Below are 18,135 nucleotides of genomic sequence, written 5' to 3'. Positions count from 1 at the left end.
CTTCCATCATTTACCTGTCAAGTATCAAGTCAGCTCATTAAACATGTACTCACCACAGAATTTAAATCAGTAGGAAGGATGTATAGCATAGTTCCTGCCCACAATAAGCATACACGCTATTGAGCCACCAGAACTGACTGACCCATAACAGATGATGTCAAAATGATGACAAAGACAATGGTAGAGATATGCTTAAGGATTTGTAAGAATAAAGGCAGGAATCACCCAACCTCATATCTGAGAAAAGAGAAAGTTACCAAAGGCTTCTAGGAAGCTATAACAATGCAGTTTATCTTGATGAATGAGTAGGAATTTGCCAGGAAAATAAAAAATAAGGACCAAAAAAAGAGGATAGTCATAGCAGAAGGATCATCATGGGCTTCGAGAGTAATTGGTAATATAACTTGGTATAAATAGGTGCAGCCTTTTCCCCTGTTTTTTCTAAACTTTTATGGTTTGTATCATTCCTTTAACATAGTTTCAACAACAGAGTTCTATAATCACGTTCTATCCATATAGGGTATACTTTAGCGCCTCCAACTGTTCTCAGGAGGAAGAGGTGTAGTTAACAGCCTCTTTAGGGGGCATTTGATAAATATACGAATATATTTTTCACTGTCACCATGAATAATGGTACCACTGACATTCACTTGTCAGGGTCCAGGGAGGCTTAACTTGTGAGGAACACTCCCACAAAAGAAAGAATTGTTCCACCTAAAATGCCAGTAGCGCTCCACCCTCCCTTCTTAAGACATGCTGAGCCAGACCAGAAGTTCCTTGAGGACAAAAATGGTATTTTACATGTTACCTTCATCACATCTAGAACACATGGATGCTAGATATGTAATTAACGTAAATACCTTTTGACAGATTAACATGAAAAGTAGTAAGATTTCAAAAACAATTAAAATGTTCAAAGCACTTCACTGTCTCATTATTTACTACTTATCACGCATCACCATGAGGGGCACTACCAGAAAATGATGAGGCTGTAAGCTGCCAGCCTGTGCAATAAAATCAATGACAGCCGGGCTTCCCTGGTGGCGCAGTGGTTGAGAATCTGCCTGCCAATGCAGGGGACACGGGTTCGAGCCCTGGTCTGGGAAGATCCCACATGCCGCGGAGCAACTAGGCCCGTGAGCCCCAACTACTGAGCCTGCGCGTCTGGAGCCTGTGCTCCGCAACAAGAGAGGCCGCGATAGTGAGAGGCCCGCGCATGGCGATGAAGAGTGGCCCCCGCTTGCCACAACTAGAGAAAGCCCTCGCACAGAAACGAAGACCCAACACAGCCATAAATAAATAAATAAATAAATTTAAAATAAATGTGATTTGAATAAAATATTAAAAAATCTGGTTTAAAAAAAAAAAATCAATGACAGCCACCTGTTTACATCGGCACAGAAAGCAAATCAGTATAATTCCCTCTATCACGTGCCACAGGGGGAAAATTCCTAGAGACATTCAAGATCTGCGAAAACTTATTTTTAACTAATTGTGGCTCTAATCCTCTACCAATGGTCACCTGGAATTGAAGCATAATCTTCTGAAGCTTAAGACTTAACACATTATGGAAAGTGCAGAATAAAACGATTCGTTCACACAAGTACAGTTTGTTCTTAATTGTGTCATTGGACTTTTTGAAGTCTGCAGCATGTATGACCTTTAAAAATTTCTTCTTAAAACAAAATGGCCTTGATTTATTTTTTACTGAATCTTTACACACCGTTAAAACACAATCATTTAGCCTTTAAGACAACCGTACTGTTCTTGGGGAAAAAACACCCTAAAACATAGGGTTCTTAAGATTTTTATTTCACAATAAAACAGGCCACAGGCAAATAAACACAGTTCTGAGTTAAAAGTGGCAGGAGCATTAGGTTTCAGAATTATCGTAAAACAGGAAGGTTGTGAGGGTATAACATAGGATGAAAGCAGCCTCAACCCTGGAGCCTTCCTGCTGACTTCTGCCATGCCAAAATATACAAGGGTTTATACACAACACAAACACACACAAAGGGACACACACACATACAATACTCAAAAAATAACTTATTTGGGAGAGCTATTATCTTTCCAAAAGTCCAGTTCAAAAGTAGAAAATAATAAAATAAAAGGTTCAAACAGTTCATTCAACCACGTCTGAAAATAATATGCTGCCAGTACACTTGGATTAGAAATGGTTTTCAAGCATGTGCATATTAGCAGTTTCTATTAAGGTAATGCCATCTGGGAGAATAATCTTTTCTCCTTGATGATAATTCTACAAGCACACATACACACACTTAAATGCCTGGAAATGGTTGTACCTCCAGCTTTAGTGTCGAATTTCTCTCTGAACAACTGCTTCAAGACTACACCTCAGACAAAAATTAAATAGCTTGCATCGGTAAATATGGTTCAAAGTATACATTGTGGTAAAGAAAATATACATTGTGGTAAAGAGTGCCATACCTACAGTTACGCCACATTCCAATAAAAGGAGTGGGAGAATACACCAAACGGAGGTAGCAGTTAAACTGCTCACCGGAAAAATAAAGAAAACCGGGTCATTATTCTCCCTTCCCTGAAAAAAAGAAGCAGCTTCTGCTTAGTTTGGAACAGTCACTGCAAAAAGGGAAGCTTGTGTTTATTCAGCTCTGTTCTTCTCAGCAGTCCAGTTCATTGGGTTTGTAGGTTTTAAAAAATTTTAACTTTGTTACAGTAATTTGTGGGGAGTGTAAAGCCTGCTCATGAGGTGGCAACTCAGAAGCCTGCACTGCAGAATACAAGCCAAAGGCAACGTAAATATACACAAAATGCATGCAAATTAATTGTAAAATATTCTGCAGGCTCAAAAAAAATTTTTTTAAGCCTGAGAATCTAGCTGTTTTCCTAGATAGCAAAATTGCGTTACTAATAATTTCTATTTTCACCTATCATCCTTCATGTACTTGGTATATAAATACTTGATATCCTTGAATAAAATATATGGGAAATTCAATAAGAAGAATGTAAACTTCCATATATTAGTCACTGCTTGAAATAAATTCCCGTATAATTTTAAATCACAGTTATTACAAAGGATTATTTGATAATTCCAAGTCAAATGCTTAATCTTTTAACATGTACAGGCACAAGAGAAAATGAAACATGAAAAAACAGTGTTATTTATAAAAGATGCTAACAATAACAAAAATGACCATAATAAAGATAAGAAGCTTAATTTCTTTTTCCTCAAATAATTACACAAAGAGTACATTTCAATTTAGCCTCCTAAAATAAGGGTAATGGGCTTCTTATCAAGACATCACACCATCATTTACTGTAAATATCGGGTCAAATAAACACAGAATCACTATAGAGAAACTACTAACACCAAACCCAGTTCTTAAAGCAATTTAAATTAATGTTGATTCTGTGTTTGAAACTTGAGCAATAAAAGAATAAGAATTTAGCATGATAAATTTTCACAACAACGATCTTGTTTCCCAGGATAAAAATAGAGTTTTTTAAAAGTAGGGGTACAGCAAGACTGAATCACATCATGCCCGTTTACACTGATGGTAACAGATACACGTTAGTATTTGGAAGCCTTTTGATACACATACTTCAATTGGCCTAGAGGACACTGTACCCTCAGGTTTCCTCCTATTGGACTGGCTGCTTCTTCTTGGTCCCATTTACTGGTTCCTTTTCTCCCCCTCGACCTCTTAATTCTGGAGTTTCCCAGGGTTTAGTCCTTGGTTCTTTGCTCAATCTATGGCAACCCCTTGGTAAACTCATCTAATCTCATCATAAATATCACTTTGTGTTGGCAACACTAAATTACATATTTCCGTCTGGACCTCACTCCTGAACTCTAGGCTCATATACCCACCTGCTGACAAGCAATGTCTTCTTGTATCAATATGTTTAAAATATACCTCAGAGTTACCATATTTAAAAGTGAACTCCTGATATTCCCCTCAGACCACCCCATTTCTATTGTTCTCCACATGTGTTGACAACTCTATCCTTCCAGGTGAAAGAAGGATAGAGTTCCTTCTTTCCATTCTCTCATGCTCTCTATATCACATTAATCAGGAAATTCAATTGGCTCTACCTTCAAAATATCCTTATTTTTTGTGAGGCGGTGGGTGTCAACAATATGACCACTTTCTAACTCCACTGCTAACAGTAGGATGTAAGCCAGTGTCTTTCTCAGTGAGATTACCATGGTCCTAAACTATTCAGAGCACGTGATCCTCTTCTGAAAACCCTACACTGGCTGGCCATTTTGTTCAGAGTAAAAGCCATGACCCGCACAAGCCCTGTGTGATCAGATCTTACTTTTCCTCTCTGACTCCGCCTCCAATTTATCTCATCTCCCTGACTCTGCTCCAGCCACAACAGCTTCCCTGCTGTTCCTTAAACATTCCAGACACCTCCCATCCTACTTCCCAGAAAACTCTTCCCTCAGTTCAATTTACAGCTAAATCCTTTACCTCTCACACAATTTCTCATAACTTATCCTGTTTGGAAATTATAACCTTCCCTCCCTCCCAACCCTATACCTCCCATCTGCTTAGCTTTTTCTTTTTCTCCATAGCACCTACTAACTTATAACATATTACAAAGTTTATTTATGTATTATGTGTATTTTATTTCTGACTCCCCTTCTTGGGATATAAGCTTTAGGAGAGCATTTTTTTGTTTGCTCTGTTCACTGCTACATGCCAGGCCACCTAGAATAATACCTGGCATATACCAGATGCTTAATAAACATTTATAGGATAGCATGAATGGAACAGAATAGGCTGGGAAATCAGAGAATGGAATGGAATGGAACGGATCAGAATAGGGTGGTATGGCAACTGTCTATTCTGTTTTACTATCTAATCCAGCTAATATCACTGACTCTGCTTTTGTTTCTAATCTGTGAAAGAACAAATGAAACAACAAAAAAACTCCAGCTGAGTACCCAAAGAACAATGAGATACCTCTGAAATGGTCTAGAGTTTTCAAAGGAGCCATATATCCAAATTATAATCACAATAAAATTAATTAACTAATGGTAAAAAATGTTGCCTTTCTGAAAGCAAAGGCACTAGTCAGAAGGCCAGAACCAGTGAGGGCATATTCCTGAATGAGAAAAGGAAGAACTCTCAAAATCCTACACAGAAACAGACAAACAATTTTGGCCAGAATAAGTGAAATAACTACACTCCCCATTTACTTCAAAGTAACCCTTTTCCAACAAACAATAGTGTGTGTGCAAAGAATGGCTTTAAAAAAAACCTTTTTATTTTGAAATAATTTTAGAGTCAAAGAGAACTGCAAAAATACTAGAGAGGATTCCTGTGCACCTTTCACCCGGTTTTCCCCAGTGATTATATCTTACATAGTTACCTCAAAAGCAGGAAGTTAACCCTGATATAATGTTATATAAATGGAATCATACAGTGTGTTGTTTTGATCTTTTGGGATTGCTTTTTATACTCAGCATAATGCCCTTAAGATAAATCCAAGATGTTGCCTGTATCATTAGTTCATTCTTTTTCATTGCAGTGTAGTATTCCATGGTATGGACCTACCACACAAGTTTATTTAATCACTCACCTGTCAAGGGACATTGTGAATGTTTACTCTTTTGAGCATTTACAAATAAAGCTGTTATGATCAATTGTGTACAATTTTTATTGTGTAAACATGAGTTTTAATTTCTCTAGGATAAATTCCCAGAAGGGCAATTGCTGCGTCATACAGTAAGTATATTTTCATAATTTTTAGGAAAATGTCAAACTGGTTTTCAGAGTGGCAGTATCATTTACATTCCCATCAGCAATATCTGAGTGATCCAATTTCCCTGTATCCTTGTCAGCATTTGGCATTGTCACTATTTTTAATTTTAGCTGTTCTAATAAGTGTATAATGGTATTTCATTGTGGTTTTAATTTCATTTTGCTAATGGCTAATGATGTTTAGCATCTTTTCATGTGCCTATTTGCTATCTAGAATCCTTTGTCATACATGTAGTTGCAAAAGTGTTGTTTTTTTAATATAGTCAGCGTTTTGCACACATTCTCATATTATACACATTTATTAATTAAATAAATGCAAGATCTCATTACACAACAGATAATAACTATACTGAAATGACTAATAAAAATCCCTCTTTTTTGTTGTTTTTGCCTTTAGTCTGTCATCCACTTATTTTATCTCTTAAACCTTTCTCTGCTTCATCAGAAAAACATTTAAGTAAAAACAATTTTAAATAAAAAGTATACATAAATGTACATCCTACTTTCATCCATGCACATTTATTCTGTAGATGCATGTAGTACATATTATTATAAAATTATATCCACCTACCCCCAACACACACACACATACCCCACACATCATTCTGGCTTTTAGATCCAAGGAACAAAAAAGCTTCAGGGGCAAATCGTCTCCTTTTGTCGCTCAGTAGGACATGGACCAATGGATTCTCTGTTAATATATTTATAAGGTTCAACAGTAGTTTCTATTTTACTGAAAATCAAAGTTACTTTCTCACTGTGACAAATACCTCACATTCTTTTTGACAATTTAAAAGCTTTTTATTTGTATGAATCCTTTGTCACAAAATTAAAACCCGTCTATTTTAGCAAGTTAAACCTGTGTTTATGAGTAAGGTTCCAGTCTCTGTGTTATTCCTAAATTTCTTTTGAATGTTAGGTCTTCTGATCCTTCAATCACACTGCTCATTATCAGCAATTGCAGAAAGATTATCATCATCATTGTATTAGTTAGGGACCACTCAGGGAAACAGAGCCCATGCGAGGTAATTCAGTAAAGTAATATGGCAGAATTACTTGGAAAAATGTTGGAAGAGACAAAAGAGAAAACAGAGGAAGGTGAGGTAACCCAGAGATTTAACAAGTGCTACTGCCTCAAAGGATCAAAGTGACAAAGAGAGGACATGTTACGCTAGAGCCCAGAAGCTGGGTTTGGCATAAGGGAACCAGAAACCCAGGCGGCCACCAAGGTGCCACCCTTAGTGGGGACAAGGCCAGAGCTGTGAGATTTGATCTGGGACCATGGAGGAAATGCAGCCATTTGGACAGATATGGAGCCATGGAGGGAAGAGCTTCTTGGAGAGAGAGAAGGGGTCAAGGTGGGAACTCTTCCATCTGTCCTTCAATCTCCACCCAGTACTTCCCACTGGCTGAACCTAAGAAGGAAACAGGTGGCAACGGAGCCTGGGAAATGATGTTTGCCAGCATCAGCCCAAAGCAAAACAGCAGAGCAGGGGAAGGGCAGTGGAATTGTCACCAGGGCTAGTACCTGGTAAACTCTTCTGAGGAAGTTAAGTAAGCCAGATTTCAGTCAGGCTGCATTTTAGCAACTCTGTAAAAAGATCTGGTAGAAGTTAGACCTACTATATAAATTTAGCTTTACTGATGATTTTGGAATATTACTATCCATGGGGGTCTATGATTCTTCCAGACTAGCTATAACAACTGAGCAAGACCAAGGAATAGAGAAATAGGCAGAAGTTTCACTGTGAATGCTCTCAGGTGGGGAAAACTGGAATGAGTCCCTGGTGACACAGCCATTCTCCAGCTCTGCTCCTGCTGGAGGACGTTCTGTGGATGTGTCCACATTTTCTAATGCACTACTGTTTCACTCCGTTAAGGGGAAACATACCATCAAACACCACCAAATATCAAGAAAATTAAAATCTTGTCTATTCTAAAATGGTAACATGTTCTATTGGCTTCATCGTAGATTAAGTCAAACAAGAGAAAGGAGAAGGAAGGTACCAGGATGGGTCAGGTTGAAGCACAGAGAGAAGCTACAAATCTATTCAGTATCTCCTCTGGGGTCAGGCTCGGGGCTGGGTACTTGCCATTGGCTGACTTGTTTAATCCTTACAACAACTTTGAGAGGTAAGAATTTTTGTTCCAAGTTTACAGATGGCAAAACTATGAACCAAAGAGGCTGAGCATCTTAAGATGTCCCTCAGTGAGTGTGGGATGCAGAGGACTGTTGATACTCCTTTCCAAAAGCCAACTTCTTTCTGCTACACCAAGGATGTTTCTGTAATTTTATAGTCTTTAATCTTTTTCTTATACTAAAAAGATTCTTTTTTACTTGAAAAAAAATAAAATTACTAAGTCTAAGGAGAACATCTCTTTCCAGCATCTATGTAATCACTAGGCAAGGGCATGTAGTGCTTGGCAAAAAGGGACAGGAAGAAAAGCAGCCAAAAATTTAGGAGATATTCAAATTGTTCCCTCTTACATATTCCTACAGAATAAGATCACAGTTGTGTCAATATGCATAATGAAAGTGAGAATAGAACTCTGTAGTGGTAAGAAAAAAAAATTCAATGTAATCTGAGGAAGTAAACTTACAAGGACTAAAATCAAGAAATTATAATCTAGAGATTCACAGGCCAAAGAGTTAAGTAAGCCAAGCATTTTTTCCCTCTATGTTTTTGACTAAATATAAATATAGGGATATTTAGTATATCTATATCTTAGCATACAGTGAACCAGTAGGTAGAATTTCACTAGTTACCATATCCTTACCTTGACATTACAGTGCACACGTGTCCCCTTTATTCATTTATTCCGTGCCCGCCAATCTATATTTATTAAATTTCCTACAACCTCCACTGGATGTCCACTTGGCATCTCACACATCACACTTGAACCATGACTGTGCTATGTGAGGGGGATATAAAGTACTAATTTAGGTATCTATTCCCAAGGAACTTTCAATCTAGCACAGCAGTTCCCAACTTTCTCCTTCATGGTGCTCTTAGCACTTCAGTAATTTTTTTTAAACTATACTCCTAAGCCAAAAGAAATACCTATTGATTGAGTTTACTGAGTTGCCAGCTCCAAACAACTTAATAAATATTTATGCCCTAACAACCTAACACCTTTTGGGCTCTGCGCAACTTCTCAAACCTTAGAACCAGATTAGATTCTGTCCTACCTTCAGCTGGTAGTGCACGTGGTGTTTGGCAGATGTCTTTGTGTGTTCATTCAAATTTGGAAATGTTGATTGACTGACTCACTTATTCCTTCCATCAAACCCGTGAATTTCAAACAGGGGCAATTTTGCACTCCAAGGGACATTTGGCAATGTCTGGACACATTTTTGATTGTCACAACTGAGAGCGGTGTATCCTACTGTCTTCTATTGGGTGCATCGCTGCTAAACATTCTGCAATGTACAGAGCAACCCCTAGAACAAGAAATCTCCAGCTCCAAATGTCTGCAGGGCCAAAGTTGAGAACCTCTGCACTAAACCTACAGTTCCCAAACTTACAGTTTCCCATGTGGACCCACAGGGTGTTATGGTAGATTTCAAATTCTGAATAGCAGAATAGGGGAATGCATGAATGAATGAACAGGTCTGCATGCTGTGCTACACGAGTACAGAGGGAAAAAAACACGTAAGTCTGAATGGGGTGGTGGCTTAGGGAAAGCTTCCTACAGCAGCTGATGCTTTACGTCGGTCTTGAGGAGAAGCCAAAAGGAGAAAGGGAAGAAGAGCTCTCCAAGTTAGGAAAATGGGTGGGCGGGTCAAAGCTCAGCAGGGTGAATGAAGCAGCAAGGTTTGTTCGGGAAACTGTAAGCAGGCCAGCAGAGCTGGGGTACTGGGCAGCAGTCCTCAGTCCTTTCGTGTCTCCACTCATGCAAATTCACTGTTCATACGTCCACGAGAATCTTCCCTGTGGTTCTCAAATACAGATGATGCCCCTCTATTTATGGTGTATCAGGATTTCATAATGCGTGGGTGCTGGGAAACTGGGAAGGAAACCTAGGGAGAATAAACGGCTAGATAGGTAGGCAGAGGGGGTGCCAAAAAAGTAACTTTAAAAGGTGAGTGTTTAATGTGTGCATGCTACTGCACACCTAAAGATTTTTTAATGTCTTATCTTGAAAGTGAGGGAGGCATTCTGAACCAGGAATTGCCCTACAGCATTTGTCCAGTTTTATAAATATTATTTGAAAATGTGATACCTACTTAATATATGACAAATACACGATGAGTTATTTCATCATTCCCCTATTATTGAGTTTTTAAAGTTGCTTCTAATTTTTGTCATCATAAATAACAGAGTAATCAACATACTTCTTTATTAATTTTTGAGCACATTACTCGCTCAGGGTAAATTTCTAGAACTAGATTTACTGTTAAAGGCTATAAATAGTTTAAAGCTCTAATATGTGTTGCCAAGTGATCCTCCAGGAAGAATATAGCCACACATTTTCCCAACAGTGTATAGGTGTCTTTCTGCTATACAATTACCGATACAGAGTATTTTTTAAAGCTTTCCAACTTTAATAGATTTAAATAGTACATCAGGATGCCTCTTAAAAATTTTCTGGATTATTAATGATGTTGAACATTATTTCATCTATTTATTGTCACTTCAGTATCTCCCTTTTTAAATTGTCTGCCCACGTCCTTTGGAAAGAAGAATCAAGAGTTTACTGTATGGTACAAATATTGCTAACACTTAACAGTGTTCATTTATTATTGCAAACACTTATTAACTTAAGCATACTATGTGTCAGGAAGTGTTCTAAATGTTTTACATGTATTGATATTAATTCATTTAATCATCACAACAGTCATATGAAGGGGGTTTTATGAATATATTTACAGATGAAGAAACTAAGGTGTAGAGAAGTTAGTACCTTGATCAAGTTAACACAGTTGTATTAAAGGAGAGAGCTAAGATTTGCCTCACACATGCTATTAATTCCTCTGGAGGAGAAGATCTGAGGGAGAAAATGCGTTGAATTTTGTACATGTTTACTTTCATAAGCCTCTAGAATATTTAAGTTGGTGGTTCTCAACTGGGGATGATACTGTTCCCTAGGAGACATCTGGCCATTTCTGGAGACATTCTTGATTATCACAATTGAGGAGGCGGGGGTGATACTTGCATCTAATGGACAGAGGCCCAGAATGCTGTTAAACATCCTGCAATGTAGAGGACAGCCCACCCACAACAAATACTGGCGAACCCAAAATGTCAGTAGTACTGAGGCTGGGAACCTCCAACTAAATGGATATATTTAATATGGAGTCTGGAACTCAGAAAAGTGGTCTAGGTCAGAGAGAAAGATTTGGCATAAACAATATAGAGGCACACCATAAAAGGGTTATATTTTCATGGATTACTGTGAACGTATCCTGTTATCTACATCTCTGTTCACTGGCAGCTTGTATCAAATTTGTTATTAAGCTTTCAGAATTAAATAGACTATAAAAATTGAACATTTAGCCACATATAATTCATTTATAGAGCACCCTTGTTTTGCAGTAATTGTACAGAGAAATTAGAATTCCTGTTTTTGTTCCAACAAAAATAATGCAAAACAAAATCCCATATAATTAATTGTTATGTTTGTCACCAAAATGCTTGCAAGCAAATGGGTCATTGCTGAGTAACACAAAATGGAATTATTTTAGACAAATTAGGCAATTCCAACAATAAGAAACACAAAATTAAGGAAATAATGTATTAGAACTACAAGCACATCGTGAGCAAACTAAGAGACAATTAAGCCACACTTAGAACCGTTAGCTAATGAGCCACCTCGTAAAAGGACTATTGCCGTATCTATGGACGTGTCTATGGACAAGGCAAGGCATACTTAGTGGTTCAAAGAGTTTCTTCAGGAACTTAACTGCTACTTTTGCTATTTGGAATCTTGGCTGGCACGCCAGGCTGCCAAGGTCATGTTCTGCTGGCAGGAAGCAAAGTAACAGGCCCTCATCCATGCACGTTAGCAACGAGCAGGGTGCCAAACGGAGGGCATGGCAAAGGCTATTTGCTTCCAGAAAAAAAAAGTGTGTTCTAAGTAGTTGTATTTTAAAGTAGTTTTTTTTTCAGAAAAATCAGGGTTTCTTGGATAGCTGAAACATTTCATGCTTATTTCCAGCTTAAAACAAAAAAAAAGAAACAAACCATGACTATCAACGCCATGTATTTTAGTGAGGTGGGGTGTATGCTCTGGCATGAGGCACCTGGATTCAAATCCTGGTTCTGCCACTTACCAGCTGTACGATCTTAGGCATGCTATTTCACTGTCTGGCAACTCAGTTTCTTTCTCTCTAAATTGAGGGAAATAATAGTACCTATCTCCTAGGGTTCCTGTAAGGATCATGTTGTTAATACATGTAAAGTCTTTATAAGAGTTTTCTATACTAAATGCTCATTCATATTGGTTATTTTAATATAATTTTTGTCTTAGTCTGCCTGGACTGCTGTAACAAAATACCACAGACTGGGTGACTTAAACAACAAACATTTATTTCTTATAGTTATGAAGGATGAGAAGTCCAAGATCAAGGTGCCAGTGTCTGGTGACAGCTCTCTCCCTGGTTTGCAGACAGCTGCTTTCTTGTTTTACCCTTACATGGTGGAGAGAAAGAGAGCAGAATCCCTGCTCTCCTTTTACAAGGGCACTAATCCTTTCATGAGGACCTACCCTCATGACCTCTTCTAAACCTAATTACCTCACAAGGCCCCACCTTCTAATAAGATTACCTTGCGGGTTTTTAGGCCTTCAACATATAAATTTAGGGAGACAAAACTATGTAGTATAAATTTTTGAAACAAAAAAAATATTATGGGGGCTTCCCTGGTGGCACAGTGGTTGAGAATCTGCCTGCCAATGCAGGGGACACGGGTTCGAGCCCGGTCTGGGAGGATCCCACATGCCGCGGAGCAACTGGGCCCGTGAGCCACAATTACTGAGCCTGCGCGTCTGGAGCCTGTGCTCCGCAACAAGGGAGGCCGCGACAGTGAGAGGCCCGCGCACCGCGATGAAGAGTGGCCCCCGCTTGCCGCAACTGGAGAAAGCCCTCACACAGAAACGAAGACCCAACACAGCCATAAATAAATAAATAAATAATAAAATTAAAAAAAAAAATTATGGTGTTTAAATGTTCCTTTCCTAAATATAATAGTCTGAAACCACAGACAAGGAATCTCTTTTCAGAGTTCTATGTACCTCCTTCGTCAAAATTCCCTATTCATCTAAGGATGTTGACATCTCCTCTGAACTTATGTCATGATAATTCACTTTGCTTAATATAGTACGTTATCTTGAAATATTTTGTAAATATGTATGCCATTTAACTCCTCATAAGTGTATGCCCTGATTCCTCACAAGAATTTTTTATAATATGTGTTGGCCTATCTTGGAATAAGGACCTGTTTTAATATCTAGAACATGTCCAGTTCTTGTGTACCTCCAAGCCTCAGCACGGTGTCCAACACATCACTGGGATTCAATGAATATTTGTTAAATGAAAGAACAAAAATATTTAATAAGGTTTTATCAGTTTGATGATGCTGGTGTTATAGAATAAGAAACAAGGCTCTAACTTTATAATCTATAATTTTTTTCTTGTACCCTAAAGCATATTCTTCCCATTCAATTTTCTTTCTTTCTTTCCTTCTGTTTTATTTTTTAAATTGACATGTGGTAAAATTGACTCCTTTGGTATGTAGGTCTACGAATTTTAGCACATGTATAGATTAATATAACTATAGGAGATTGGGATTGACATATACACACTACTATGTATAAGACAGATAACTAATAAGAACCTGCTGTATAAAAAATAAATAAATGAAATTGAAGCTTTTAATAAATGTCTAAAAAATAAAAAAGAACCTACTGTATAGCACAGGGAACTCTACTCAATACTCTGTAATGGCCTATATGGGAAAAGAATCTAAAAACGAGTGGATATATGTATAACTGATTCACTTTGCTGTACAGCAGAAAGTAACACAACATAGTAAATCAACTATACTCCAATAAAAAATTAATTAAAAAATCTTAAGGGCATATTGCTAAATGAAAAAAAAAAACTATAATCACAATCAGGATACAAAATAGGTCCATTACCCCAAAAAACTCCCTTATGCTCCACTTACCCCAACCACTGGCAACCATTGATCCGTCCTCTGTCACTGAAGTTTTACTTTTTAATGTTAAAAAAATTTTTTTTAAACTTTTTATTTTGGAATAATTTCAGATGTGCAGAAAATTTGTCAAGATAATACACTGAGTTCCCATATATGCTTCTCCCAGCTTCCCCTAATGTTAACATCTTCCATAACCATAGGATGTTTGTCAAAACTAAGAAATTAATATTGCTACAATACTATGAACTAATCTACAGATTTTACTTGGATTTCATCAGTTTCCCATTAACATCCTTTTAACTGTTCAAGATCCAGTCCAGGTCCCAAGTTACATTTAGTGGCTGGGTCTACTTAATCTCCTCTGATGTGTGCCATTGTCCAGTCTTCCCTGGTTTTTCATGATCTTCATGCTTTTTAAAGATTACTGCTCAAGTGTTTTCTAGACTGTTCCTCAAATTGAGTTTGTCTGATTTTTTTTCTTTTTGCATTATTAGAATGAGGATACGAATTTTGGAGAAGAACATGAAGAGGTGAAATACCCTTTTCATCACATCCACCTAAGTATAGGAGACCCTCGTACTTATCACTGGTGAGGTTCACCTTGATCACTTGGTTAAGGAGGTTTCTGCCTGGTTTCTCCACTGTAACATTACTCTTTTCCCCTTTCTGTACTCCATTCACTGAGACAGCCACTGAGTCACTAATTTAACATTCTTATTATGACTAACTATTGCAAGCCTAATTTATCCACAACCCTATCATGTGAAAGGTGCTTTCCATTTCACCACATACACCAGACAAGTACTATCATCCTGATTTTATATGAGAATTGAGGCTTGTTGGAATTAAATAGTGCTTAATTAGTAAGAGGTAGAAGTAAAATTCAAGTCCATGAATATCTGATTCTGAAACACATGCTCTGACCTTACCAGACTGTCCTTTCATCTACTCCAAAATAAGTGTCAACAAAAGTGAAGCAATTTATTCCTTTCACTAAGTATGCAAGTCTTATATTTTACCTTTCCAACTCAACATACCAACATACTTGAACTAGCGTGTTTATTTCATAAGGCTGTGGCTGAGCTATGTGGTGATCAGCAAACTGATAGACAGGACCTGTCATCCATGGGGATACCAGACAACAAAGATAAACATCACCAAACCTGGGAGAGGAGGACTATGGGGAAAGAGAGATCCCATGGGAGAATGAAAGTGAATGGAAGACCAGAAGAGAAATTCAGAGGGTGAATGCCAGAGAAGTACAGAAAATAATAGCAGAGAACTGTCAGGGGAAAAGATATTATAGCTCTTTTCTCTCCGTACAATCAAGGCTATAGGGGAATGAGTGGCCTGATAGCTTGCAGAGCACAGCATAGAGCAGAGATCATTCCAGGCACTGAAAGCACAGCCTTAGAGTTACAGAGGGACTAGAGGTGTTGCCCGCCCATCAGCTGAGGCCTTAAGAAAGATGATAGTCCACCTCTTCAACCTGTGGCTGAAAATGAAATGCTCAATTTCAGGATTTGAGCATTTTCAAGACTTGTAAAGTCTGTGGACACTGAATGGTTAAACACTCAGATATTAGCCACGTCTCCCAAACCCTTAACTTTTCCCCCCTATAACTTTTAGGTCAGATTGGATTGGACTTGTATTTCCCTCTATACGCAAAGTCCAATGATGTTCCCTCCTATTTAAGGGAATTCCCAGGGCCATCTGGCTTTAACTTCCTGTCGCCACTAAATTATTGTTTTCTGCTGCATTTTTCACTTTCATCCATGCCCTGGCATTGATCCTGTTGTTAACATAAATTTTTAAAAAACCATTTATCCTTTTGATCCCTATAAAAACAAACCCACTCACTCGTGGACTTTTTGTGGGCATCTGATTTTCTTGTAGAGTTGGGGATAAAGAGTGAAGAAAAACCCTGTGAAATATGAATATGCAACAAGTCTATTTTTAGTTCATTGGTTTCGCTCTCTCATTACTTCTCTCTGCCTTTTTCTCTCCTTTTTCATTCATTTACATTCCTCTAGAAATAACAACAACAAATAAATATCCTCCATTCTCCTGGCAGAGAGAACTGGCTCTCTCCTCTACTTGTCCCAAAAGTCTATTCCTCAATCTCTTCCACCCTTTTTCAGTTAGAAGATGAGATATCAGGAAAAAGAAGCACAGAGGATAACTTATTCAGGTTACACTTAAAATGTCTGCCCTACAATTATTCATGTTAATTAAATTTCTGTAGTTGAGCAAAAGTATGTTTTGTCCCATATTTCAGATAATCCCAGGAGGATTAGGAGAATGTGGAAACATGTTGGCAATAATGATATTTTAGGAAACTAACTTCCAGGAGAAGCTGAGGAAGAGTGCACACAGATATACTCACAGTGTTTCATGTCAGCATTTATTTCATAATAGGTGTATGACTTTAAAAAAACTTTTTTTTGAAGCTTCTGTAGCGAGTAGCAACTATATGATTAACTTCATTAATACCTTCACTAGCATATTTCCATGAATTTTTGGAGACTTAGGTAGGCTTTTTACTGAGCACTATTAAGTTAACGATCCCCAATTTATTAAAATACTTTAACATCACACATGTTTTAATTAGCACAATAACATCTTGGATATCTAGAATTCTAATCAAATGAATCATTCAGGATGATTTAAATTTCTGTATAGATAAAAGTCAAACACTGGACCTGAAATAGATTAGCTATTTTAAATGGAAAATCTTTCTTAAATATACACATAATTCTCACGTTCTTAAACAAAACATATTGAATATAACTGATTATTTCCTCAGTGACTGTGCATCATCTGAAAATTAGATATTTTACTTTTCGTACATATCACACTGTCCTACTGAAGAATATATCATTGTTCCCCAACTCTAAAATGTCCTTACTCATTTCGGGTTCTCCTAACCTAAGTCAAAAATTGTAGTGCAAGTAGTTTATCTGGGAGATGATTCTACAAAACGCCAGTAGGAGAGAAGGGAAATGGGACAATAAAGGCGGGCAGCAAAGAAATAAGTAAATCACCACGGTGGACAACTGGAGCTTCATCTCTCTGGGGGCCTCTGGTTGCCAGTGCACAACACATTCTTTAGACTTACTCAACCAAGGGGCAAGGAAGCTAGGATATTTACACATCAACTCCTGTCAATCACTGGTTGTGAGCTAGTTCCTGGTGGCATTAATTCTCTGGCACTTCTGACCTGTCATGCACCTGTAACAGGCATGTGATGTAGGCTCAAGCTACCAGAGAAAGAATTTAGGCAGAGAGAGATCTATGCTGGCAAGAGCCCCACCAGCTAACATAAATGGTAGAGCCCTGGTAGATTTGGGCGGGGCACCGAGAGCTTCAATTACAAGCTCCTAATAGGAATCTGAGTTCCTCTGTTCATCAGTTCTATTTCTCCTGTCTCTTTGTGGTTGAGCATTTCATAGATCATTTCTTGCCTTCTGCCTTCTGGAATGCTTTCCTCTCATTTTCTTGTATTTTGTTTTCTAACTTCTGTGTATTTGGAATGTACATTTCAAAAGCTATTATAACGGGTTATGAAATAGAAGTAAATGCTTTTTTGCTTAAGGCCCTTACAGGCTATCCCCAGAGGAACATTTGCAGACTCAAATACAAGCTTGTGTTGTTTCAAAGCCATTTCTGATACTTTCTTTGTTCTGGCATTTGTTACCAGTAAAATGAGATTGCTGGAGAGCTGAGTTCTGGGTGGATGAGCTTTTATAAAGAAATGAATGTATGGAGATATGAATGCATTATTGATAGAGATCACAGATGTCCACCACAAACTTTAATCTTAGGACATCCTCCTTAAAATTACAGATGTTGATAAGGTCCATGGCTGTAACAGGCTTCTTCAGTAATCGATTTTAGAAGATTTCTTAGAAACGTTCCAGTATTATTATCTTAAAATACCTCATGCTTCCAATAATCATAAGAAGAAGAACATCAACTATAATATCAATAATGTTAATTTTGGGTGATTTAAAACTGCGTGACTTCTGAATAAAAAATGACAGATTGACCAAATACATTTATTTCTGTTCCTTTCAGAAATGCCATAAAATGGCAGTGGAAGAATTAAAATTCTTTAAACTTACAGTGGAAAAGAAAATGGCAGAGATAACAAAAATGAGCAGGAGAGTTCAACGAAACGTGGAAAGGGGAAAGTGAATTGAACGGTGCTTGATTAA

The 18,135-nt window shown here is 37.7% G+C and overlaps 1 protein-coding gene across 11 annotated transcripts in view; it reads right to left on the bottom strand.

The window, feature by feature from the left end:
• The window catches only part of HDAC9 (histone deacetylase 9), a 572,450-nt gene that overhangs the window by 506,863 nt on the left and 47,452 nt on the right, over positions 1-18,135 (bottom strand). The gene's annotated exons all lie outside the window — the stretch shown is intronic.

Source organism: Balaenoptera acutorostrata, chromosome 7 (assembly GCF_949987535.1).
Source record: "Balaenoptera acutorostrata chromosome 7, mBalAcu1.1, whole genome shotgun sequence".
Lineage (NCBI taxonomy): Eukaryota > Metazoa > Chordata > Mammalia > Artiodactyla > Balaenopteridae > Balaenoptera > Balaenoptera acutorostrata.
Note: the sequence above shows the minus strand (reverse complement) of the source record. Positions and strands in the feature narration are given on the sequence as shown.